The following is a 21,485-nucleotide window of genomic DNA, read 5'->3' as shown; positions in this document are numbered from 1 at the left end:
TTGCTGCTTCTTTCTGTGACTCACCAGTTGGCAGAGCAAGGAAGGGTATGAGTGGACACACAACCGCACATACACATTTCTCTCTGTATCGATGTTGTTACACATGGATTTATACTGATGTCTCCTCGAGTCCAGTGCTATATAGATAACCCTAACCTTCCCCACTTGCTTCTCCACCACCTTTTCCAGGCCAGTACAACACTGAGACCCCTGGATCTTACCACTAACGTTCATTTCATTGTTCAAGTGTGAGATGCATTATAATGGTTTCAGAATTCTTAACCTGTACTTCTAGGAAAGGGGAAAGCACTTTATCAATTTTTTTGTGTTGTCATTTCAGAAGCTAATAAGCCTCCCACTCTGTCAGAACTACCAGTTTATGACTTCAAATGCCTTTCCCCAGAGGCTCTGTTCCAGGAAAGCAGATGTAGCCCATGTCTCTTCGGGTGAACCTAGCTATTTATTATTTATTTATTTATTTCCTTTTCATTGAGTTCATTGGTACTTTTCAAGTATACAGTTAGTTACACTCATCATTGGGATCTTGTACCTTTACAGGACAGGTCTTGGTTCTCATTTCTTCCACGTATCCCTACTCTCCCTTAGCTCCCTTCCCCATCCCCTATTTACAAAGAGTTGGTTTCCACTTTTTCCCTTTCTCATATTTTTTTCTTTTCCCTTATTTAAATTTTGGGTACATTGTTTTTCTTGTGATCATCATTCTCTGGTGGGTCCCAAAAAGTCATTGATTTTAGGTTTGCCCCAGGTTTTTCTTGTTGGTAAAAATGTGAGTGGTTTTGTTTGTTTGTTTGTTTTACATATCAAAGTTAAAAATGGGAAGACTCTTCATCCTTGTTTAAATATTTAACCTGAAAAACTTTCATTGGAATCTAAATCCATGTGAATCATCACATGAAAAGTAAGGACAATTTTAAAGTTAAGGAATTATTATTCTCTAAAGTACAGTGCAAAGATAGAATTATCCAAACTTACATTAATGGATGGAAGAAATTGTTCCTTCATAAGATAATTCAGCAATAAATATACTACTGCAATTTTCTACCATTTTTCAAAAATATTTCTCACCTTGGTTACTATCAACAAGGTGAAAGTATTGTTAAAATATCTTAAACAGGAATTGAGAATAGACATTTTAAGCACTAAAATTTATTATGAATCTTAAATTCATATTTAATGAGAAACGAGATTGTTTAAATTTTCTTTACTGATTTTATGTATATCCTAAAGTTAACATGTCCATTACTTAAATTTTTGTTGTAATTATATAATATAAACAATCTACAATTAATTTTACACTGTTTTCTTTATCCCAAAATTCATCCCCATTTTTTCAGTGTGCAATGCAAATATTACCTTTTTTTTTTCAGTGTGTCATAGGCCAAATTGTTTATGAAAGTCTACTATAAGATGAAGTGTCAGGGTAAGAAGATGATGCTGCAGTATGTTAGACAAGACTCCAAAGTTTATAACCTCTTGGCATTCTCAAAAGTGCCTTTCTACCAAAGGACCAAGCTCAAGTAATACTTTTTCCCCTCCAGGGGCCAATAAAGCACTTAACAGTGTTGAAACTGAGAAGTTAGTTGTTTTTTTTTTTTTTAATTTAAACCAAGGAAAATCACAGGTGTATGTTCCTGAGGCAATACTCATCTCTGATCTCAAAAGTCCTGGGTCCCTTGAACCAGCTTTTTATTTTGTTTTTTTGGCAGTGGAGTTTAGAAGGAAAGCGAGACTTCTGCCTGAAGTCAGCAGTGTTGCCTTTCAGGATCCAAGGTAAACTTGAGGCTATTTTTTGGGTCAGGAGGTCCCTAGTTATGTAGAACACTAGGTGTTACTTTGCAATGTCTTACCCAGCTCATAAACACGTCCAGTGACATGGGGTTGGGTTCCCTCCACTAACCCACCAAGCACCTTTCTTATGAGGATTGGAGGACCTGTGGTCTGGTCTCAAGTTGTTACTGAGCCTCGTGATAACCTTGATGTCATCAGTGATGTATATCAGTGTGCGTCTTCTGTCTTTCCTGAGCCACAGCAGTACTGATGACAACAAAGAAGATTCTATTGAAGGTCTTTTTTCCTCATTTCACTTGAATTCCTGATGTAGTGAAATGAAGAAGCCCAAGAATAATACTCTCCTTCCTTCTTTTTTTGGTTTTTGAGGGTCTCACTATGTAGTTGAGACTGACCTGGAACTCACTATGTAGCCCAGGCTGGTCTCGAACTCACAGTGATCCTCCTGCCTCAGCCTCCTGAGTGCTGGGATTGCAGGTGCGCGCCACCATGCCCGGCTTTCTCCTACATTCTTTATTATTGTTACTCTAACAACTAGGACTTCATTGACATAAACAACCATATTTAGAATCCTTGATGACACACTGGAAAATATAAAAGTTGGCAGATGAACTCCGATATGAACTGTTTCAATTCAGAATGTAACTGAGTGAGAACAATTTCATATTTGTAAAAGCTGCCTTGATGACCTGTTAACCAAAAGTTCAGAATGATTAACAATTAAATAATTTGATTCCACCTCTCTTGGGAAAATAGAATACTTGATTAGTATAGCCTGTGCTGATGATGCTTTCACAAGAGCCTCATTTGAAGTTCACTTAGAATCCTCACTATATTTTTACCTTTAGTTTATGGTGTAACTGTTTGAAAAGAGCAAATGTGGTTTAGGAGCCTTTACAATCACATTTTAAATGATATCGATCGATTTGTCCTAGCCATTGAAGAATAGATATAGAAATGCTCCATTTTGTTGTTGTACAGCTTGCTCCGGATCATTTGAAGGCAATACAGCAATTTTTCTGCTCAGCTCTTCGAGGTGACCTTGGGGACTGTGTATTCCTGATTAGTATGCTGGGTACTGGCACTGGCTTATATAATCTTTACCCACCTTCTAAAATACATTGTTTTTACCTAATTAAGTTTTACCTATTCTTGTTATTCTATTAAATTACAAGGAACAGAGCTTAAGCAGATTTTTTACAAAATAAATCTTTAATTGTTATAAAATGTTTTTGGGAAAAAACCTATCAGAAATATGTGCAAAGAAAACCCCCAGTAAAACCAGAAAAAAAGTTGAGTAATATCTATTGATGTTTATAAATTTATTGAATATAGTACAAGATGAAAAGCAGAAGTTTATGGCTTGGAGTTGGTTTGCATGTTACAAAAAAGTCATGTAGGCAGTGGGTTTGTCTTACTGTACCAACTTTGACTAGGAAGAAGTGAGAAAAATAAAGCAAACAGGACAGCGCATTGTGGATGCAAACAGCCGTGAAATTTTTGTTCACTTCATCCAGGCCTCTAGGATGTTCTGGAAGGATTTTCTCCTCCAGCCCCGGGTGCCCTGAGGACACCGTGCTTCCTCCTTAGTGAGACAGCTACAACAGTGAACTGCAGTCAAGTGGCGCACAGGTACAGGCGACGGACACCCTTGCCTTTCTTCGTGTCACAACTGGAGGACTTGCTGCAATATTTGCATACTCGCTTTTGAAATGAGTTCAAGACACAGTACTTAAAATTCATTTCGCTTCAGAAGTTCAGGTTCATTAAAGTAGGTGGGCCAGTGATCACCGGCAGGTCTTCTATGAAACTTGTTGGAAAACTCCTGTTCCTTTCAGCGCTAACGAGAGGAGGAGTTTTTAAAATAATGAGCCTATGTGGATAGAAACAAAAACGAGAATCTCACAAACTGGTTGGCAGGACGAGATGTGTCATTTTCCTACTTCTGCTAGTCTACGTTAGTGAGCTTACCGGAGCGGAGACGTTAGTGACGGGCTCTTGCGCAATCACAGAGCCTAAGGAACTATGATCATCACAAACTCTTCTCATGCAGTGAGCTCCACAGAACGTTCTCACACGTGCCTTTTTACCTTCAACTGGAATTTTACATTGAGTTCCTAGAGTGGAAAATATTCAGTTGGACAGACAGTAGAAAACCATGTCAATGCAATTTTTTATGATTCCCATCAGCTAAAATGTCTTTGTTCATTCCACAAATATTGATATAAAATTTAAAATAACCTTTAGGATGTAGAATTCAGTTTTAAAATATAGTATGCATTTATACATGCATATCTGTGTGCACAAATATATATCCCACATATACACTTAATATAAGGGAAATAATTTGATTTCTTTTTTTTTTTTTTTTGGTACCGGGGATCGAAATCGGGTCCTGGTGTTTGCAAGGCAGGAGGTGGAACCACTGAGCTAGATCCCTGGCCCCTAAGGGAAATAATTTGAAAGAATGGCTATGAACAGGTTTTTAAATAAAAGATGAGAAAATTGCTTTAAGGGAAATTTAAGATAAAGTCTCACATCCTACTTTGCACTGAAGTAACTTTCAGATAACTGTTAAATTTCAGATTATAAAATTCTAGAGAAAATATAGAAACAAAAATGGAAAAATGTAAAGCATAAAAGGACAGATTTAAAATATGAAAATGTAAAATTTCAATATAGTACAAAAACAATAATGCTAATAATTTATGTAGATAATTAGAAACATTCTCAATAAATATGTAAGGAGCTAATTTCAATTTATAAACAGTTTTTATAAATAAATAAGAAATGAACGTAATGTCTAAAAAATGAAAATGGTGAAGGAATTAAAAATTATTCAGTTTCATCAAAGAATTTATGGTATATTACCACTTTTCCCTTCACATTGGTAAACATTTTAATATTCACATAAAACATTGATTTTACTTTCTTCACACTAACATCTAATGTTTATATGTGTTTAATATTTAATAGGTACTATTTTAAGCATTTAACTTAAAGCTACACAATTTAATTCTCATCATAAACCCTTCACCTGGATATCACTACTATCTCCTTTTTACACAAAGGAGAAACAAAGCACTAAGAGATTATATATTTTCAGAGACCACAAAGCTGGAAAACAGTGAGGCTGGTACTGGAAGTTGTTGGTCTGTTTAGAGCTTTCAGACTCTCAGCTACTCTTTTACCTTACTTCCCAGCATTTAGCAAGGAGGTGAGACAGACACTATACATGCTTGCCAAAGTATATTTTGAAACATCTTGACTAAAAAAAGTTGTATACAAATATATGCATACAAACATTACTTTAAAGCACTTTCTATAGCACAACAAAAACTCTAAATATCAAGTACTAAAATGGAAATAAACTTTTGGATACAATATTATATCTACAGGAAGTTGTTAGCCATGAATAACATGGAGAATACGTATTTAGGTGTTTTTTGGTTCTGTTTTGTTTTGTTTGTATGGGGGATCGAACTCAGGTCCTTGGGCTTGCGAGGCAGGTGGTGGAAACACTGAGCTAAATCCCCGGCCCCAGGTGTTTTTTTTTAATGTGCAGTTTTCTGTTTTAAAGATTTCTTAGCATGACTTGCATAATTTTTTAAGTCCAAAATCTTGAAAAATTGTATTATAATGTAAATGTTAAAATATAAAATAGTAAGGCACATAACCTCCTGGAACCTTTCGAGAGGTTATGGACAAAAGACTGATGTGCTATAAAAGGGGTTAACCTTTTAATAGTCATTTTTCATTTATTTTTTTATTAAGTAAGCTGAAAATAAAAAGAAAAGGACAAGTCAGTCACATTTATCTTACTAAGTCTATGAATTCATATTGTGGGTATTCTGTACCAGATATTTTTATAGAAATACTTCAGAGGACAAAAATATACTGTTTCTGCTGTTGTAGCATTTTCATTCCAGAAAAGAGAAACAAACACTAGACAAATGCAGGTGTTAAAAATAAAATAGATGACTAAAGATTGATGGTTGGTACTGTTGTTTGTACATTAGTTAAAGATGTCTGCATTAAGTGATGTCTACAGAAAGACAAAAAAAAAAAAAAAGAACAAGTGCTGGGAAGAAACAGAAAGCATGAACAAAGGGAATTCTTGACAGAAGGGAGGAGGCTGGAGTCAAAGTCTAAGGAGGGCTTTATAGATCATTATTAGAGTTTTGCATTACTCTCTAAATGAGTGCAAGTTTAATGAGTCACATGATCTGTTTAATTTCAAAAACACGTCCTGCAGGTTGGGCGAAGAGCTTCTAGCAGGCAAGGCTGGGAGCGGGGGGTGGGCGAGAAGATCGTTGCAACAGTTTAACGCTGAGATTATTGGAACTTGAACTGCTTCATGGCAGTACAACATCTGAGAGACAATAGAATTCGGGATACATAGCTAAGGAGACCCAGTAAGATTTGGTGATGGATTAAATGTTAGGTATGAGAGAAAAGAGATACAGAATGACTTGAATAAAAGAGCAAAGCTAATTGTACTTACATGATACCACACCTCCTCTTGGTGGCTCACATTAGAGTTTTACCCCTATTAATCTGGTCACGGAGGCAATGTGGGTAGTAGTGAATTTCTGTGATTACCTGACATCCTGAGGGATCTTTTTGACCAGTCTGATCCTGCTGAGGAGAGAGACTCATTTCTATCTTCGGCACCTAGTTCAGTGCCTGATAGATAGTTGGAACTCAACACAATATTTTTGAATGAGTATTTTTGATTAAATGGATAGTTAATTAAATGAATAAATAATTTAAAAATGAATAAATAATCATTAGGTTTTCTGTCTACCTCATTGATAGTTTGTGCTTTTTCTTTACCAGCGTAGACTTACATAGCAAATGTATTTCTGTGTTTAATAAGGTTTGTTTCATTCTAGGTCATCTTGAGTTTAGATTCAGAAGTTATCATCTTAATTTACATATAGTAATGAACATATAATAATGAACATATACTGGTCTCTGAATCCTTTGGCCAAAGCCCTAGAACCGCAAACTAGGTCAAAATGATAGTAATAATTTAATTTAGAGGTGCATGGATCCTGTCTAGTGAGGTGACTAAGATGTTGTATATCCTGATTGTGTGAACTTTATAAATATTTCTAATGATTCAGTTTTAAAATCTGAATACTCTTTATTTTTTTAGTTAATCATTAAATCTGCCAGTTTTTCCTTGATAGATGCATAGATCCTCCTTTTTGGCTTCTTCTTTCTAATGTATCCAGGGTATCACACCCTGCAAGCTCAGATTTCTGTAACTTTCCTCTAATTGATATCAGACACAGTGCCCTTTGCTTTTCTTCTTAATACCTTCGTATGCATTGCTTTCTGATTATTCTTCCCAAAACTTAGGATTCATCATGCCATTCTTCTTGGAAAAAAAATTTTCTCCTCCTTTCACCAAAGGATATCGCTGAGTTTCCTCAGTCTGCTTCACCAGGTGACTCCAGTTCTGATGGATATGTCCGGAATGGATCCCTGCGGCAGGCATTGCACTACTGGATTGGATTCATAGCATTCAGCAATGCAGACACTCAATGCCCACAGTCAAGAGAGAAGGAACTCCTGCTACTACTCTTGTTGATGGTACATCTTGGCATCATCCACACAGTGCTAGTTTTAGGTATATTCAGAAGGGAAGATTGTGGAGTCAAGAAGGTTTCTGCCTAGATTTCAGAAAAAGGCCTGGGGGTTCAGCAAGTGTGCCTGAGAGGCCACTGTGTGAAGCTATGAGTGCTAAGCCAAATGTGATGTGGGGAGAAGGTTGGAGAAGCCAGAAACATGGGTCATCTGAGGAAAATTATAAGAAGAAGGGTTTGCCCAAGAAAGAAGCCTTGGAAGCTATATCCAAAGGTAGTGCTGTAGGGGCAGAAACAACCAAGCCTTTTCAGAGTTCACATCTTGCCATGTGTTACCCCAGATGCTGGGCAGGGAACTGTGGGACTTCAAGTTTGCCCTGCTGGATTTCGAACTTACTTTGGTTTCATCCCTTTGTATCCCCTATTTGTACCTTTTGGAAAAGAAATGTTTATTTTGTGCCATTGTACGTTGGAAGAGTTTAACTTTCTTTTCATTTCTAAAGTGGATCACAGTTAAAAATTTGCTTTAAAATTCAAAGGAGACTTTGGACTTGGACTTTTCAGCAATGCTGAAACTGTCAGAACTTTAGCAACTCTTAGAGATGGGACTCAGCAACACTTGCACTAAGGCTGCACATGAATCTTTTGGAGGCCAGGAGTGGAAAAGAATGTTCTGGATTGTACCTAGATGTCCCACCCCAAGTCTCATGTGGTCACAGATGGGGAATTTTGGAGGTAGCTGGATTAAGGGTGTGTGAACATAGATTAAAATGTAGTATTGGGATTAATGGCATGGATAATGGAAGCTCCAGCCTAGGTATGAGTGGCACCAACCTATATATTTGTACCCTAGATGGAATATAAAGGAAAAGATGGACGGCTGCTGCTGCTGCTGCTTTGTTGTCATTGTTTCTGCCTGCTTTGCCATACCCTCTTTCTCCTCTGTGATTCCTCTCTGCCGCGCCACCCTGTCTTGGTGTAAGCTAACTGTAGACTGACACCTTTACATACTGTGAGCCAAAATAAACTTTTCCTCTTTGAACTTGTGGATGTTGGGTACTCTGTCTCCGCAATGAGGAAAGTACCTAAGACAATAATCCTAATGGTCAACGAGCTTAGAGATAACACCTACAAAAAGCAAGCAGAGAGCTAAGCAAAGAGATACAAAACATGAGTACCCAGCACAAAGAATAAGAGTCTACTTAAAAAGTCCCAAACAGAAATCTAAGAGATTAAAAATATGATTGAAAGTATGGGCAGCAGAAGTGACGAGTGTGAGGACAGAGGGTCAGATGTAGAAGACAGGGCTGTTACTGGTGATAAATGAAGGTGAGATACCTCAAAAACGAGAGAACACGAAATATGACTCCAACAGCTGCTAGATCACAAAGATGACAAATCTATGAGTAATGAATTAGTGAAAAATCAGAAAACAGCACATGGCATAAAGAACTTGTTTAGAGAAACAATAGCAGACAACTTTTCAGACAAGGAAAAAGAATTTAACATAGCGATAAATGAGAAACATAGAACCCCAAATAGGCATTATCAGATTATAAAACATTCCGTGCCACATTATAATTAAAATGTCAGAAATCCAGTAAAAAGCTATAGCTTAAAAAGCTTTTAGAAAAAAGCGATGAGTCACTTATGAAGGACTATCCATGGAAACTGCAGTGGACTTCTCAACACAAATATTAAACATAAAGAGAGCATGGAATGAAGAATTTCAAGCCCTAAATGAAAAAAAATCTTTCAACCCCGACTGATACATCTTGCAAAATTATCTTTCAAAACTCATAGAGAAATAATACTTTTCCATAATAGAACCTCTTAGAAATTCATGACTTCCAAACCAACATTCCAAAAAGTTTTCACAGATGTCTTAGAAAGAGGTAATGAAAATAACAACACCAAAACATCCAATAAAATGAATTCACTAGGTAGGGCAAGCAAATAAGAAAGGAGAGAGTTATTGGTCTCAATTTACCAATCAAAAGACACAGATTAGCAGAATGGATCAAAAAGCAAAATCCAACAGTATATTGTATGCAAGAAACATTTAACCCTAAAAGAAATTCACAGGCTAGAAATCAAAAGATGGAAAATGATATTCCATACAAAGGGAGCCTCTAAACAAACAGGAGTAGCTATCCTCTTTTCAGACAAAATTAGATGTAAGGCAAAGCTTATTAAAAGGACACTGCATATTGGTTAATGGAACTGTTCAACACGAGGAGGTAAAAATTATAAACATATATGTGCCAAATTATGGTGCATTGAACTTCATAAAACAAATACTTAAGAACATGAAAGGTCAGATAAACATCAACACAATTATGGTGAGGGATCTCAATACCCTACTCTAACAAATAGATCAATTAAACAAACAAACAAGCAAGCAAAAAAACCCCAAAGAAACATAAGAGTAGAACCAAACCTTTGAACAAGAACAAAGAGATATGCACACTGTTCCATCCCACAACAATAGAATGCACATTCTTTTCAGAAGGACATGGAAGTTTTTTCAAAATAGACAACATACTAGCTAATAAACCATGCTTAAATAAATGCAAAATAATTAAAATTATACCATGGATTATCAGATCACAATGCGATGGGACTAGAAATCAATGACAAAAGAAACCACTGAAATTACACAGATGTATGGAAATTAAACAATAAGTGCTTTACTGTGCACATTTGGGCTATAATTCTTCATATATTTCACTGCTGGACAGCTCTGATTTAATTAATATGTTTTACACCCAGGCAGATCTGATTTGAGTTTGTTAACCTGATGTTATATAGCCAGCCTGTGTTTTGTTCTTTTGTTAATATATAAGATGAGAAACAAAAACAATTATTGCTATTTCACAGTTAGATTATCACTAGGCTCAGTGATAAATTTTTCATTTGTTATTTCTTTGTTGTTCCTTGGTGATTCTTCTCATTTTTATTTGGGAATTTTGTTTGTATGCAGCATATAATTTTTGCAGTACATATATAATAACCTATTCATTTTTTTCAATTTTAAGACAAATTCAATTTTGTAAATATTTCATTTAGAGTGTTAAGCACAGAAAATGTATGATTCATCAGAGGGTTGTAATTATATCTCATCAGAGGAAAGGGTCACTGTCCATCCGTTACTCGTCAGATGAGGATGCATTAGAGTTAGATGAATGTAATCTTGTGGCCAATGCATTCAATGAACATAATGTAGATTTGGATATGAATGTGGACAATGAAGAGGACTAATGGTAGACAATAACTGATAGAACAGGAGCACACCAAACTGCAAAGCGTGAAAATGCTAATAAGAAAAATTAATTGCAGTGATCTTTTTGCATTGCATAAATTATTCACACCTGATAATATAACCAAAATTATAGTTAAAGAAATAAATAGACACAGCACACAGTAAGGCTTTCATACAAAAAGAAGAAACCATCAGCAATGCCTGGAATCTGTTATCATCAGTGAGATGAAAATAATTATAGGTGTACTGTTAATTATGAGGATAGTACCATTACCAGACATGGCAGCAGATGTGTTGAGAATGTTATATAACCACTATATTTTGACTATTTTGAACTGTTTACTCTGATAACGCCACATGCAGAACAGAGGATCCTTTGAAAAACTTAGAAAAATCATTGAAGAAACTATTAATATATTTGAGAATGCAGCAAAAGTGGGGAAAATGAAGTGATAGACGAAAGTGTGAATTTTACGGTGAACATTTGCATTTTTAACAATACATCAAAAGAAAACAATATGGGATAAAAATATGGCATAAAATTGTGTAAGTTATATTTGCCTAATTATCACACCTATGGTTGATGCCAGAAAAACTGCAAACCTTTCAATACATGGGCGTTCTTATGATGCTGTTTTGAAATTAATTATTAGTTTATTATTGAGCACCACCTGCTACATGCAGATAATTATTATTTGAATATACTCCAGCACAAGAGTTCTTAAAAAAACATTTTTGCAGCACAGAATTGCCAAATAAAAATATTTTTATGGATATAAGCAAAGGCAAAGCAAAAATGTGGTGAAATCATAAACTTTGAAAATTGTTCTGTTGTAAAATTTGTTAAATGGACTGAGAAAAGAATATTTCATATGTTAAGACTCATGAAAAATCATACAAAGAAAACCTGAAAACATAAAACCTGACTTTTTCTTTGATTACAGTAATGTGAAGAAGCCATAGATGTAGCATTACAGGTGCCATAATATTATGATATACCAGATATCCAGGATATATTACAATGGAGCAAGAATTTGTAATACAGCTAATTTGTGGTGCAGCAGTTGTAAATGCATATTATATACACCAGCAGTAGGATACTCATGAGATTTTCATGTCAAAATTTGGAGAATTAATTATTGGTTAACTATTAACCTTTGAAGAAGTGCCAAAGGAGCAATTTACTAAAAAAAAAAATTCATGATATAGAAGCTTATTTAGGATCAGTGAGAAATACACACAAATGATACAGACAATGTTATCAAAAATTATCTCAAAGTATGAGTGTGGCTGTGACTGCAAAAACACAAAACAAAACAAAACATTTCATGACATTGTACACATTAATATAAACAAATATAAATAAATTTATTTTAGTTTCATAAAATAAATAAATTTGTTGATTATTGTAATAATTTTATTTCTTTTTTCTCCTTTTACTTTATTGGTACATTTTAGGTATACAATACAGTTACATTCATCATTGGGATCTTATACCTTCACATGATATATCTTAGTTCTTATTTTTTACCCCATTCCTTGCCCTCCCTTCACCCCCTCAACCATTCCCTGTATACAGCCACTTTCTGTCCATGTTTTTTCTTTTCTCTTATTTTTTCTTTCCATTCTCACCTTTCCCCTAATCTTCCCACTTCCTCTGCACATTTAGACATTTTTTTCTTGTTACATAATATCAATTATACATTTTGATGCCTAGTTACACTTTTAGTTTATCACACAGAGAAGCTATTCAATATTTACACATGTGTGTCCTACTGATTTCACTTAAGAGTATGTCCTCAATGTGCATCCACTTAGCTAATGTCTCTAGCTTCTCATTCTTTATGGCTGAGTAGTATTCCAACACACACACACACACACACACACACACACACACACACACACATCTTCTTTATCCATTCTCCAGTTGATGAGCAATTAGGCTGTTTCCAAGTTTTAGGTATTACAAACGGTGCTGCTGTAAACATGGGTGAGCATATATCACTGTGGTATGATTCTTTTAATGCTTTTGGGAAGATACCCAGCAGAGGACTAGCTGTGTCAAATGGGACTTCTAATTGTAGTTCTTTGAGATATCTCCATATTGATTTTCACAGTGGTTGCACTAGTCTGCAATCCCACCATCAATGAAGAAGAGTTCCTATCTCCTCACAACCCCACCAACATTCGTTATTGGTTGATTTCTAGATAGCAACCATTCATTGTGGGGTGAGATGGAATCTCGTTGTTTTCATCTGCATCTCTTGAATGACCAGTGATGCTGAGCATTTTTTCATATGTTTATTTCCTGCTTTCACTTCTTTGTTTGAGAAATGTCTGTTCATTGCAGATGCCCACATTTGAATTGGGTTTAGAAATTTCTGGGGTCTGAGCTCTTTATATATTCTGAGGAACAGCTGGTAACATTTTTTCCCACATTGTAGGTTGTCTCTGTTGGTGGTTTCTCTCACAGTGCAGAAGCTTTTTAAAAACATGAGATCACAGTTATTGATTATTTGTGCTAGCTGCCCTAATACTGAAGATTTGTTCACAAAGTCTTTTCCTATGCCAATGTCTTCAAGAGTTCTACCTAACTTATCTCCCAGCAAGTTTAGTGTTTCTGTTTTAATACTTAGATCTTTAATCCATTTGGATTTTAGCTAAGTGTATGGTGAGAGATAGGAGTCTAGTTTTAATCTTTGGCAAGTGGAAATCCACTTTTTCCAGTGCCATTTATTAAAGAGGCTATCTTTCCTCCAGTGAGGATGGTTAGCTCCTTTGTCAAAGATGAGGTAGCTGAGTATATCTGGAATTGTTTCTGCATCTTCCAATCTATTCCACTGATCCTTGAGTCTGTTTCTTTGCCAGCACCATGCTGTTTTTATCACAGTGGCTTTGTAGTATAATTCCAAGTTGGAATTGGGATAGCCCTGCCATGTCTCTGTTGCCTAGAATTGCTTTTACTACTCTAGGTCTCTTCTAGTTCCAAATGAATTTTTGGATTGTTTTCTCTATTTCAGTGAAATATACTGTTGGGATTTCAGTTGGGATTGCACTGAATCAGTGCAGTAGTTTTTTTACTACATTGGTTTTTCCTACCCAGGAATGAGGGATGTCTTTCCATTTTCTTATATCCTCTTTGATTTCTTTGTGTCAGAGTGTTGTAGTTCTCAATGTAGAGGTCTTTTGCTTCCTTCATTAGATTGATTCTTAGATATTTCATTTTATTGGATGCTACTGTGAAATGGATTGTTCCTCTAATTTCTCTCTCAGTGATTATTTGTGTACAAGAAGATTATTGATTTTGGGGTGCATAGCTTGTATCCAGCTACTCTATCAATCTGTCAATTAAGTGTAGAAGTTTTTCTGGGTGTGGTGGAACATGCCTGTAATCCCAGCACTTGGGAGGCTGAGGCAGGAGGATCACTGTGAGTTCGAGACCAGCCTGGGCTACATAGTGAGTTACAGATCAGTCTCAACTACATAGTGAGATCTTGTCTCAAAAGTAAAAATAAAAAAAATACAAAAAACAAAAAACCACACACACACACACACACACAAAACACACAACAAAAACAATATCCTTTAATTTTTCATGTCCCTTAATATTTATTTTTTTATAGTTGGGGGCATTAGCATTTGGTGCATGTATATTTATGATTGTCATCTATTCCTCTTGGATTCTTCCCTTTACAAAGATATAGTGACCTTCTTTGTATCTCTTTAAATAGTTTTGGCTTGAAATTTACTTTGTCTGCAAATAATAACTATCACTGCTTTTATCAAGATTCCTGTCACATGGAGAACTGTTTTCCATCCTTTTATTTTCAGTCTATGAGTTTCTTTTTGAACTAGGTGTGTTTCTTGCATACAGCATATTATTGGATTTTGCTTCTTAATCCATTTTGCTAGTCTGTTTCTTTTCATTGGTGAATTGAGGCCATTAACACTGATGTTTTTAACTGATATGTGTTGACTTATCATCACCATGTTATTTTACTTTTGCTGACCCTTTTTAATATTTTCTCTTTAATTTCTTGCCTTGCCTGCTGAATTTGCTCTGTTGGGCCTCATGGAGTTCTGATCTTCATTGTATTTTTCTAGGATATTGTTTAGAATTGTTTGGAGGGCTGGTGTGGTATTCATGAAGTTTTTCAGGTGTTCTTTGTCAGGGACATTTCTTATTTCCCTATAAATTTTGAAAGAGAGTTTTGCAGGTACATTAGTCTAGGTTGGAGGTTGTTTTCTTTTAGGGCTTGAAATAACTCATTCCAGGCTCTCCTTTACTTAAGGGCTTGTGTTGAAAATTCTGATGTGATTCTTATGGGCTTTCCTTTGCCTGTGATTGTTTCTTTTCTCTCATTGCTTATAGCATTTCATTTTTCTGTTGAGTTTCTGAGATCTTGATTATTACATGTCTAGGCATAGTTTTTTTGTGATCATAGCTGTTTGGATTCCTATAAGCCTCTCTTATATGTATGTCAAATTCTTTTGCTCTGTTTGGGAAGTTTTCTGTCATTGATTCTTTTTTTATTGAGTTTATTGGTACATTTTAGGTATATAGTACAGTTACATTCATTATTGGGATCTTGTACCTTTACATGACATGTCTTGTTTCTTTCCCCTTGTCCCTGCTCTCCCTTCACCCCCCTCCCCTCCCCATTTACAAAAATTTTATTTCCATTTTTTCATTTTCTCATATTTTTTCCCTTATTACTGTTCCCCTACCCTTCCCATTTTCCTTACACCTTTAGGCCTTTTCTTCCTACTTCACATTGTAAATTATCTCATTAGGAAATTGAACATGTTTTTCATGCCACTTGTACTTCCTCCTACTTTTTCAGAATTCCTGTTAGTCTTATATTATTCTTCTTTGCATCTTCTAGGGGCTGTTGGATTGATTTCTCATGTTCCTTTACTTTTTAAAGAGATCCCTCTTTTCATGGTCACTGACCACCATCTTGTTTTCTATGTCTGATATTCTGTCTTCAGATTGGCTCAATCTGTTGTGTACAGTTTCAATAGAGTATTTAGTCTCCTGGATATCTGTTTGAATATGTTTCATGGATTCCATTTCTTTTCTATGTTGGGCATTCATGGTTTCCATATCTTTCCTATGGTAGGCATTCATGGCTTCTATTGTGATCCTGAGCTCATGTATTTTTAAAATCTGTTTCTGTTCTAGAGTCTCTATCATGTCTTTCATTCTGCTCACCATCTCTGTAGTTATCTTGGAAATTGTTTCTGCTTTGAATTTTTCTACAGCCTCATTTATCTGTTCTGTTATTTCCTGTGCTATCAGTTCAGGCTGCCCAGGCGGTTGATTATCAAACTTTTCCACCTCATTTCCTTGAGTATTTGAACATTGATGAACAGGCACCCTTTCTTTGGGCCTTGCTTAAACATCTTCTCATTTCTATTTTTGTTGTTGGCACTATCCTTGGTTTAATTCCTGGGTTAATACTTTGATCTTTCTGTTATAGCTGGTCTTTAGGTTTTGAGTCTCTAATGACTCTTAGGTAATCTCACTTTCATTATACAAGGAAGGCCAACTGATTAAATCACACTTGATCTTAGCCAAAAGGCTGAGAAGTAACAACTGATTAAATCAATTACAACACCTTAGCCAAAGTAATACAATCAGCAACACAATAGCATCAAGCACAGCTTAGAAAACTGACAATTTGTGGTACTTATTAATCTATCACTTTTAACTGTGAATTAAATCAAAATCAAGGTTAGAGCTCAAAACAATGGCTTCTGTGGTATGAATCCAGGTACCAGCCCAGGCAGGAGGCCAGGTTAGGGTTGGGGGACTGCTGGTGCCTATGCAGCTGCACCTCATCCTTCTCACTCTCCAGAGGTTAGCCCTAGAACCTAGTATCCTTCATTATGGAGCCATTTGCTCCCATTCAAAGGGTCATATGACAAAACTTTATCTTCTCTAGAAGCAAATGCTTGCATTTTGAGAGTACCACGAATGCTTTCTCTGTAGTTCTAGCTGTTGTGCTTTTGCTCTTTCACTTCTCTTGATGGAAGAAAAGAAGGGATGATGAGACGGCTTCTCAATATTGTCACGGCTTCATAGCTCCAGGAATCCTCCACTATAATACAGACACCCTCAACCTGCCAGTGACAGCCTCCATTATCACTTTGACTTCTAGGTAAAAATAGGGTGTGGAGAAAGGAAGAATATTTATCTGTGCTGTAGGTAAATAGTAGTTCTACCTCTGATAGAGACTGAATGCTTACTATTATGATACAGCAAGTGCATGTAGATATAAAAACTTTGAATTACACAACCAAATAACATCTATAATAATTGAATTTTTATATTTTAAGATTGAGAAGATAAACTGGCACAGCGCTGTAGAGATTCTTCAAAAAACCAAAACTAAAATTTCGGTCTGATCCAATAACTCCCCTTGTAGGAATCTTTCCAAAAGAATAGACACCATACTACAGAGGTTTATGCTTACTCATGTTTATAGCAGCACAATTCATAAGAGGTACATCTATATGTCCCTTAATAGATGAATGAGGAAAATACGATATTTGCACCCTCTGCTATAAAGAAGGATAAAACCTGAGTCATTTGTAGAAAAAAATGGATGTATCCTGAGTCTATAATGTTCATAGAAATAAGTCAGATGCACAGGCTTAAATATCACATGGTTGCTCTTATTTGAGAAAGTAAAAGCATAAATAAAGAGCAAAATAAAAAGTAGATGATAGGAAGTAGGGAGATAGATTTTCCTCAAATGGAAAGGGAATAAAGAGATGGAGGGAGGAGGAGAGAAGGGGAAAAGGGGTTGAAAAAAGAATTTAGATGTGTTGTGTACATATACCACTTCCCTACCATGCGTGTGAACAAAATATACTGCAAACATGTATTAAACATGTATTATACTGCAAACATGTACTAAAAAATAAGTTTGGGAAACAGGTAGAGCCTGGAAGTTGTTTTACCTTCTATATTGAAACAGTGTGTATGACATTGATAAAAGTCAACAATAAATTAAACATTTTAATGACTGCCTGTGAACTCTATTATCACCAAAGAAAGGAAGCTTTTCAGCACTATATAACCAATTATATGGATGTTAAAATTTGCACCAGTACAATACTTTTATATTTTGGTTTTAATTGTGCTGAATTGTTTGTCATACTTTTACTAAATTAATCTATACCACAAACTTGTTGCTCAACAAATGAATTATATGGCTAAAGTATCTTGGCTCACACTATAATTATTTGAGTACACCTGCAAATGACTTTCAAAGAGTGCCTTGGGATTTTTTCATTTTCACTGGGTCAATACTTTCCTCTCCAAGACCTTTGGCTACAAATGTAATTGCAGTTTATCAAGGTAGTTAGTCATACACAAAAGATTTCTGAGGTGCCAGTTTAAGAAGATCTGCACAATATTTTTACAGCTATTAGCTATATAACTTGGTGACACAAAGATTTTACACTCATCCCACAGTTTTTCTATTTAACCTTGAATAGTATATTGTATATTACAGTTCTGTCCAAACTTTTTCAGAAAAAGAGCTAAAAATAGTCCAAAGACCTATTAATATCAATATTAACATTAAATTTGCCACTTCAAATATGGAGAGTGCTAAATAGTAATTAAATTTTGAGATTTTTAAAATTATGGATCTGAAGTTGTTATATGAAGACTAAAGCTTCTTGTATATATACTATTTTTCTACAATAAAATATTTGATATGCCATTTGTGATCATGAAGACTAAAATTTTGGACAGTTTCTTTTACTGAGATTTTATGATCTCTGCATAATAACAATATTTCTCACATTTGGAATTCATACTTCTATTTAGCGCTTCATTGTCATGAAAATCCTTCTGAAAGAAGTTCAATTTTAAACATAATATCATTAGAATGATTTATTTGTCAGACAGAAAGAGGGCATAATAGCTAGTGGGGAAAGTTAGATGAAGTAGCTTATTACTAAGATGAATAAGCTTATTACTTTGGAGTGATTTAAGATTTACAGAATTGCATGGACAATACAGTCAGTTGTTATGTAACCATCATCATTTGTTTCTCCTAATATTATCATATTGCATTGCCATTTATATCTGTCAAAACTATCAACCGATACTGCTATATTTCTTTTAACTAAAGTTTTCACTTTATTTGGATTTTCTTGTCTTCCCACTGTTCTTTTTCTGTCTTTCAGGGTCCAACCTGACATACACATCCCATCTGTTTCTCCCAGCTTCTAAACCCATCCTTGTACTTGCTAACCTTGATAATTTTGAGCAGTGATAGTCAGGCATTTTGTGGACTTTCTCAAACTAGGCTTGAGATATTTCTCATACTAGGACCAGGATGATATATTTTGGGAAAAATATCACAGAGATGGTACACCTTTTACATAACTAGACCTGGGGTATATTATATTCACATGACATCACTAGGGGTGTTCACCTTCCTGATCACTTACTTAAAGCAGTGTTTGCCAAGGTTTTGGTCACTGTGAAGTTATTACTTTTTCCCTTTCCATTATCTCTTTTTTGAAATGAGCCACTAACTTCATCACACTTGGTAGGAGTGGGGGTGTAGGAAACATTGTCCATTTCGAGAAGTAGAAGTATCTATATGTCATTTGGAATGTTCTTGTAAAGAAACTTTGTCCTTCCCCATATTTCTTTTTTTAATCAAGGTAGACTCATGCATATTGATTCTATGCATTATGTTATGGTCTAACATTGCATCATTCATCTTGTTTTCCAGCTTTGGACAGTAGGAGCTCTTTCAGGTAGGCTCCTGTCTTTCTTTGACGTGGCCCTATCTGATTACTTGTTGATCACTTCTTGCTTTCTGATACTTCAAACATTTAATACAGGCTACTCTATGTTTCCTTCTTGTTGTCCTAAAATAAACCCAGGAGTTCTATAAATAAAGAATGGTGTTAGAAACCAAGATCTAGACACTGGATATAAAGAAATATTTTTAAAGTACAAGAGCTTTGTATGCTTTTGTAAGCAAGCAAATTCCAGGAGAAGAGAAGATAGAAATGAGAGGGTTAACACAAAAGAATCAAACGATTACTTATAGGAACAAATAGCACAAATAGGAAGGCATGGTCAAAAGGCATTTTCATGATCTGATGATTAAGGGAGGAATAGAAGAAGAAAAATAGAGTCAGATTCAGTTTGAAAGGAATCAGTGACAGCAAAGAAAATATGTGTCAGTTCTCCTTTTAAATATGAAGCATGATCTCATTGAAAGCTTGACATAATATGAAAGATGTGGAAGTTAATGGAATTTACCAGGAGGATTAACTAGAGAGAAATAAAATTATGCTGTATAGCAAGGAGGATCCAGTTGAAATAGGAAAAACTAGAAGTGGGTCAAGTCATTCTCTCTAGGAATGCTCTGCAGAATGAAAGAAAAGGAATGAAATGGTAAACTGGCTTGTCTCGATCAGCTTCCCATTACTATAACAAATAGCTGAAGCAGTCAGCCTAGAAACAAGAAACTTTATTTTGGCTCAGATTTTTGGAGGATTCAGCAAGTGGTTGGGCAGATCTGCTGCTTTTAAGTCCCTGGAGAAGTGGGATGAAGTATATAGTGCCAGGAATACATGAAAATACATAGAAAAATTTGCTTACCCTATGGCTAGAATGTGAAGAGAGAAAGAAAGGGACTGGGGGTATCATAGTTCCCTTCAGGACACAGCCCCAGAGACCAACCTAAACAGCTCCCAGTAGTCTGCACTCCTTAACGTGAAGGTTCCACCACCTCGCATTATGTCCACTCCGGGGAGTGAAGTTTTACCACTTAGACACTGTAGGGAGACTTATCCAGATTGCAGTATTACTCCCCTTGGTAGCAGTGTGATTTTGGGGAATGATTACTAACAACTGTTTGAAAACAAAATAACAGATTTTCCAAAATAAAAATTTAAAAAAGTGCTCATAGTTGCAATTTAGAAAGTTTACAAGCTGCTTCACATCATTTAGTATCACAGATATTGAAAAATTTTGACAAATTTGTATTTCATTCCTCTTCACACAATTGCTAAATATTTATCAAAATACAAATGGCCCTTGCCACTGTAGTTTTAGAGAAGGCTGTGGGAAACTTTTGCCAATCCAAAGAAATTAACAAGGAAGAATGATGAGTACTTTAATGGGACAAATGGGCAGTTTACATTCTTTGCTTTAAATTCCCCCTAGGTGAAGATGAATTTTTCGGTAAGGAAGCCTGTGCTTGGAAGGCCAAATGGAATAAACTTTTTCTATGGGGGGGGTAAAAAGGGAAAAACTCAAGAATTTAGGGAAGTTATACTCCTATAGCTACCAGATCAAGGGTCATAGAACTGGGCTCCCAGGCAAACACTGAGATTCATGTGCTGACACAGGGCAGAGAGTGAGAAAGGCGTGGCACTGGGTCTGAGTGGCCATGGGAAGTAGTGAGTACTACTGGCAAGAGTCAGGCGCCAGCAGCACTGGAAGGAGGCTCAAATCGCAGCTCCTCACAGTTTCTGGTGTGGCAGCAGCACTCAACCAAGAGGAGGGCTGGATTCCTTCACCTATGCATTCCTTGTGGTATGTGGTAGGATGAAGAATAGTGAATTTGCAAGTATGAATTACATCATGGGCACAGGACTTGGGCTACTACACAGAGCTCCATACTCACAAGAATCCAATGCTGGGCTTAATGCTTTACTGTTTCCACCTTGAAATTCATTTTCAAAATTTATTTTCATTGGCTAATACTGAATTGTATGTATTTATGGGATACAACACTGTCCCAATACATATAAACCACGTGGAATGATAA

At 35.7% G+C, this 21,485-nt stretch overlaps 1 long non-coding RNA gene across 2 annotated transcripts in view; it reads right to left on the bottom strand.

The window, feature by feature from the left end:
- Positions 1-3,085: 3,085 nt before the first annotated feature.
- LOC104852089 overlaps positions 3,086-21,485 on the bottom strand; it is a 32,346-nt gene continuing 13,946 nt past the window's right edge. Inside the window, exons 1-3 of one of the 2 annotated variants that reach the window (XR_004515220.1) lie at positions 6,314-6,538; positions 3,781-3,926; positions 3,086-3,682 (exon numbers count right to left, since the gene is read on the bottom strand). This is a non-coding gene — a long non-coding RNA (uncharacterized LOC104852089). Of the gene's footprint in view, positions 3,683-3,780; positions 3,927-6,313; positions 6,539-21,485 lie in introns of those variants that run through there. The other variant, XR_777407.2, reaches the window with a different exon arrangement.

Source organism: Fukomys damarensis, unplaced genomic scaffold (genome assembly GCF_012274545.1).
Source record: "Fukomys damarensis isolate Sample0158 unplaced genomic scaffold, DMR_v1.0_HiC HiC_scaffold_4, whole genome shotgun sequence".
Lineage (NCBI taxonomy): Eukaryota > Metazoa > Chordata > Mammalia > Rodentia > Bathyergidae > Fukomys > Fukomys damarensis.
This window is presented reverse-complemented; position numbering and strand designations above follow the sequence as displayed.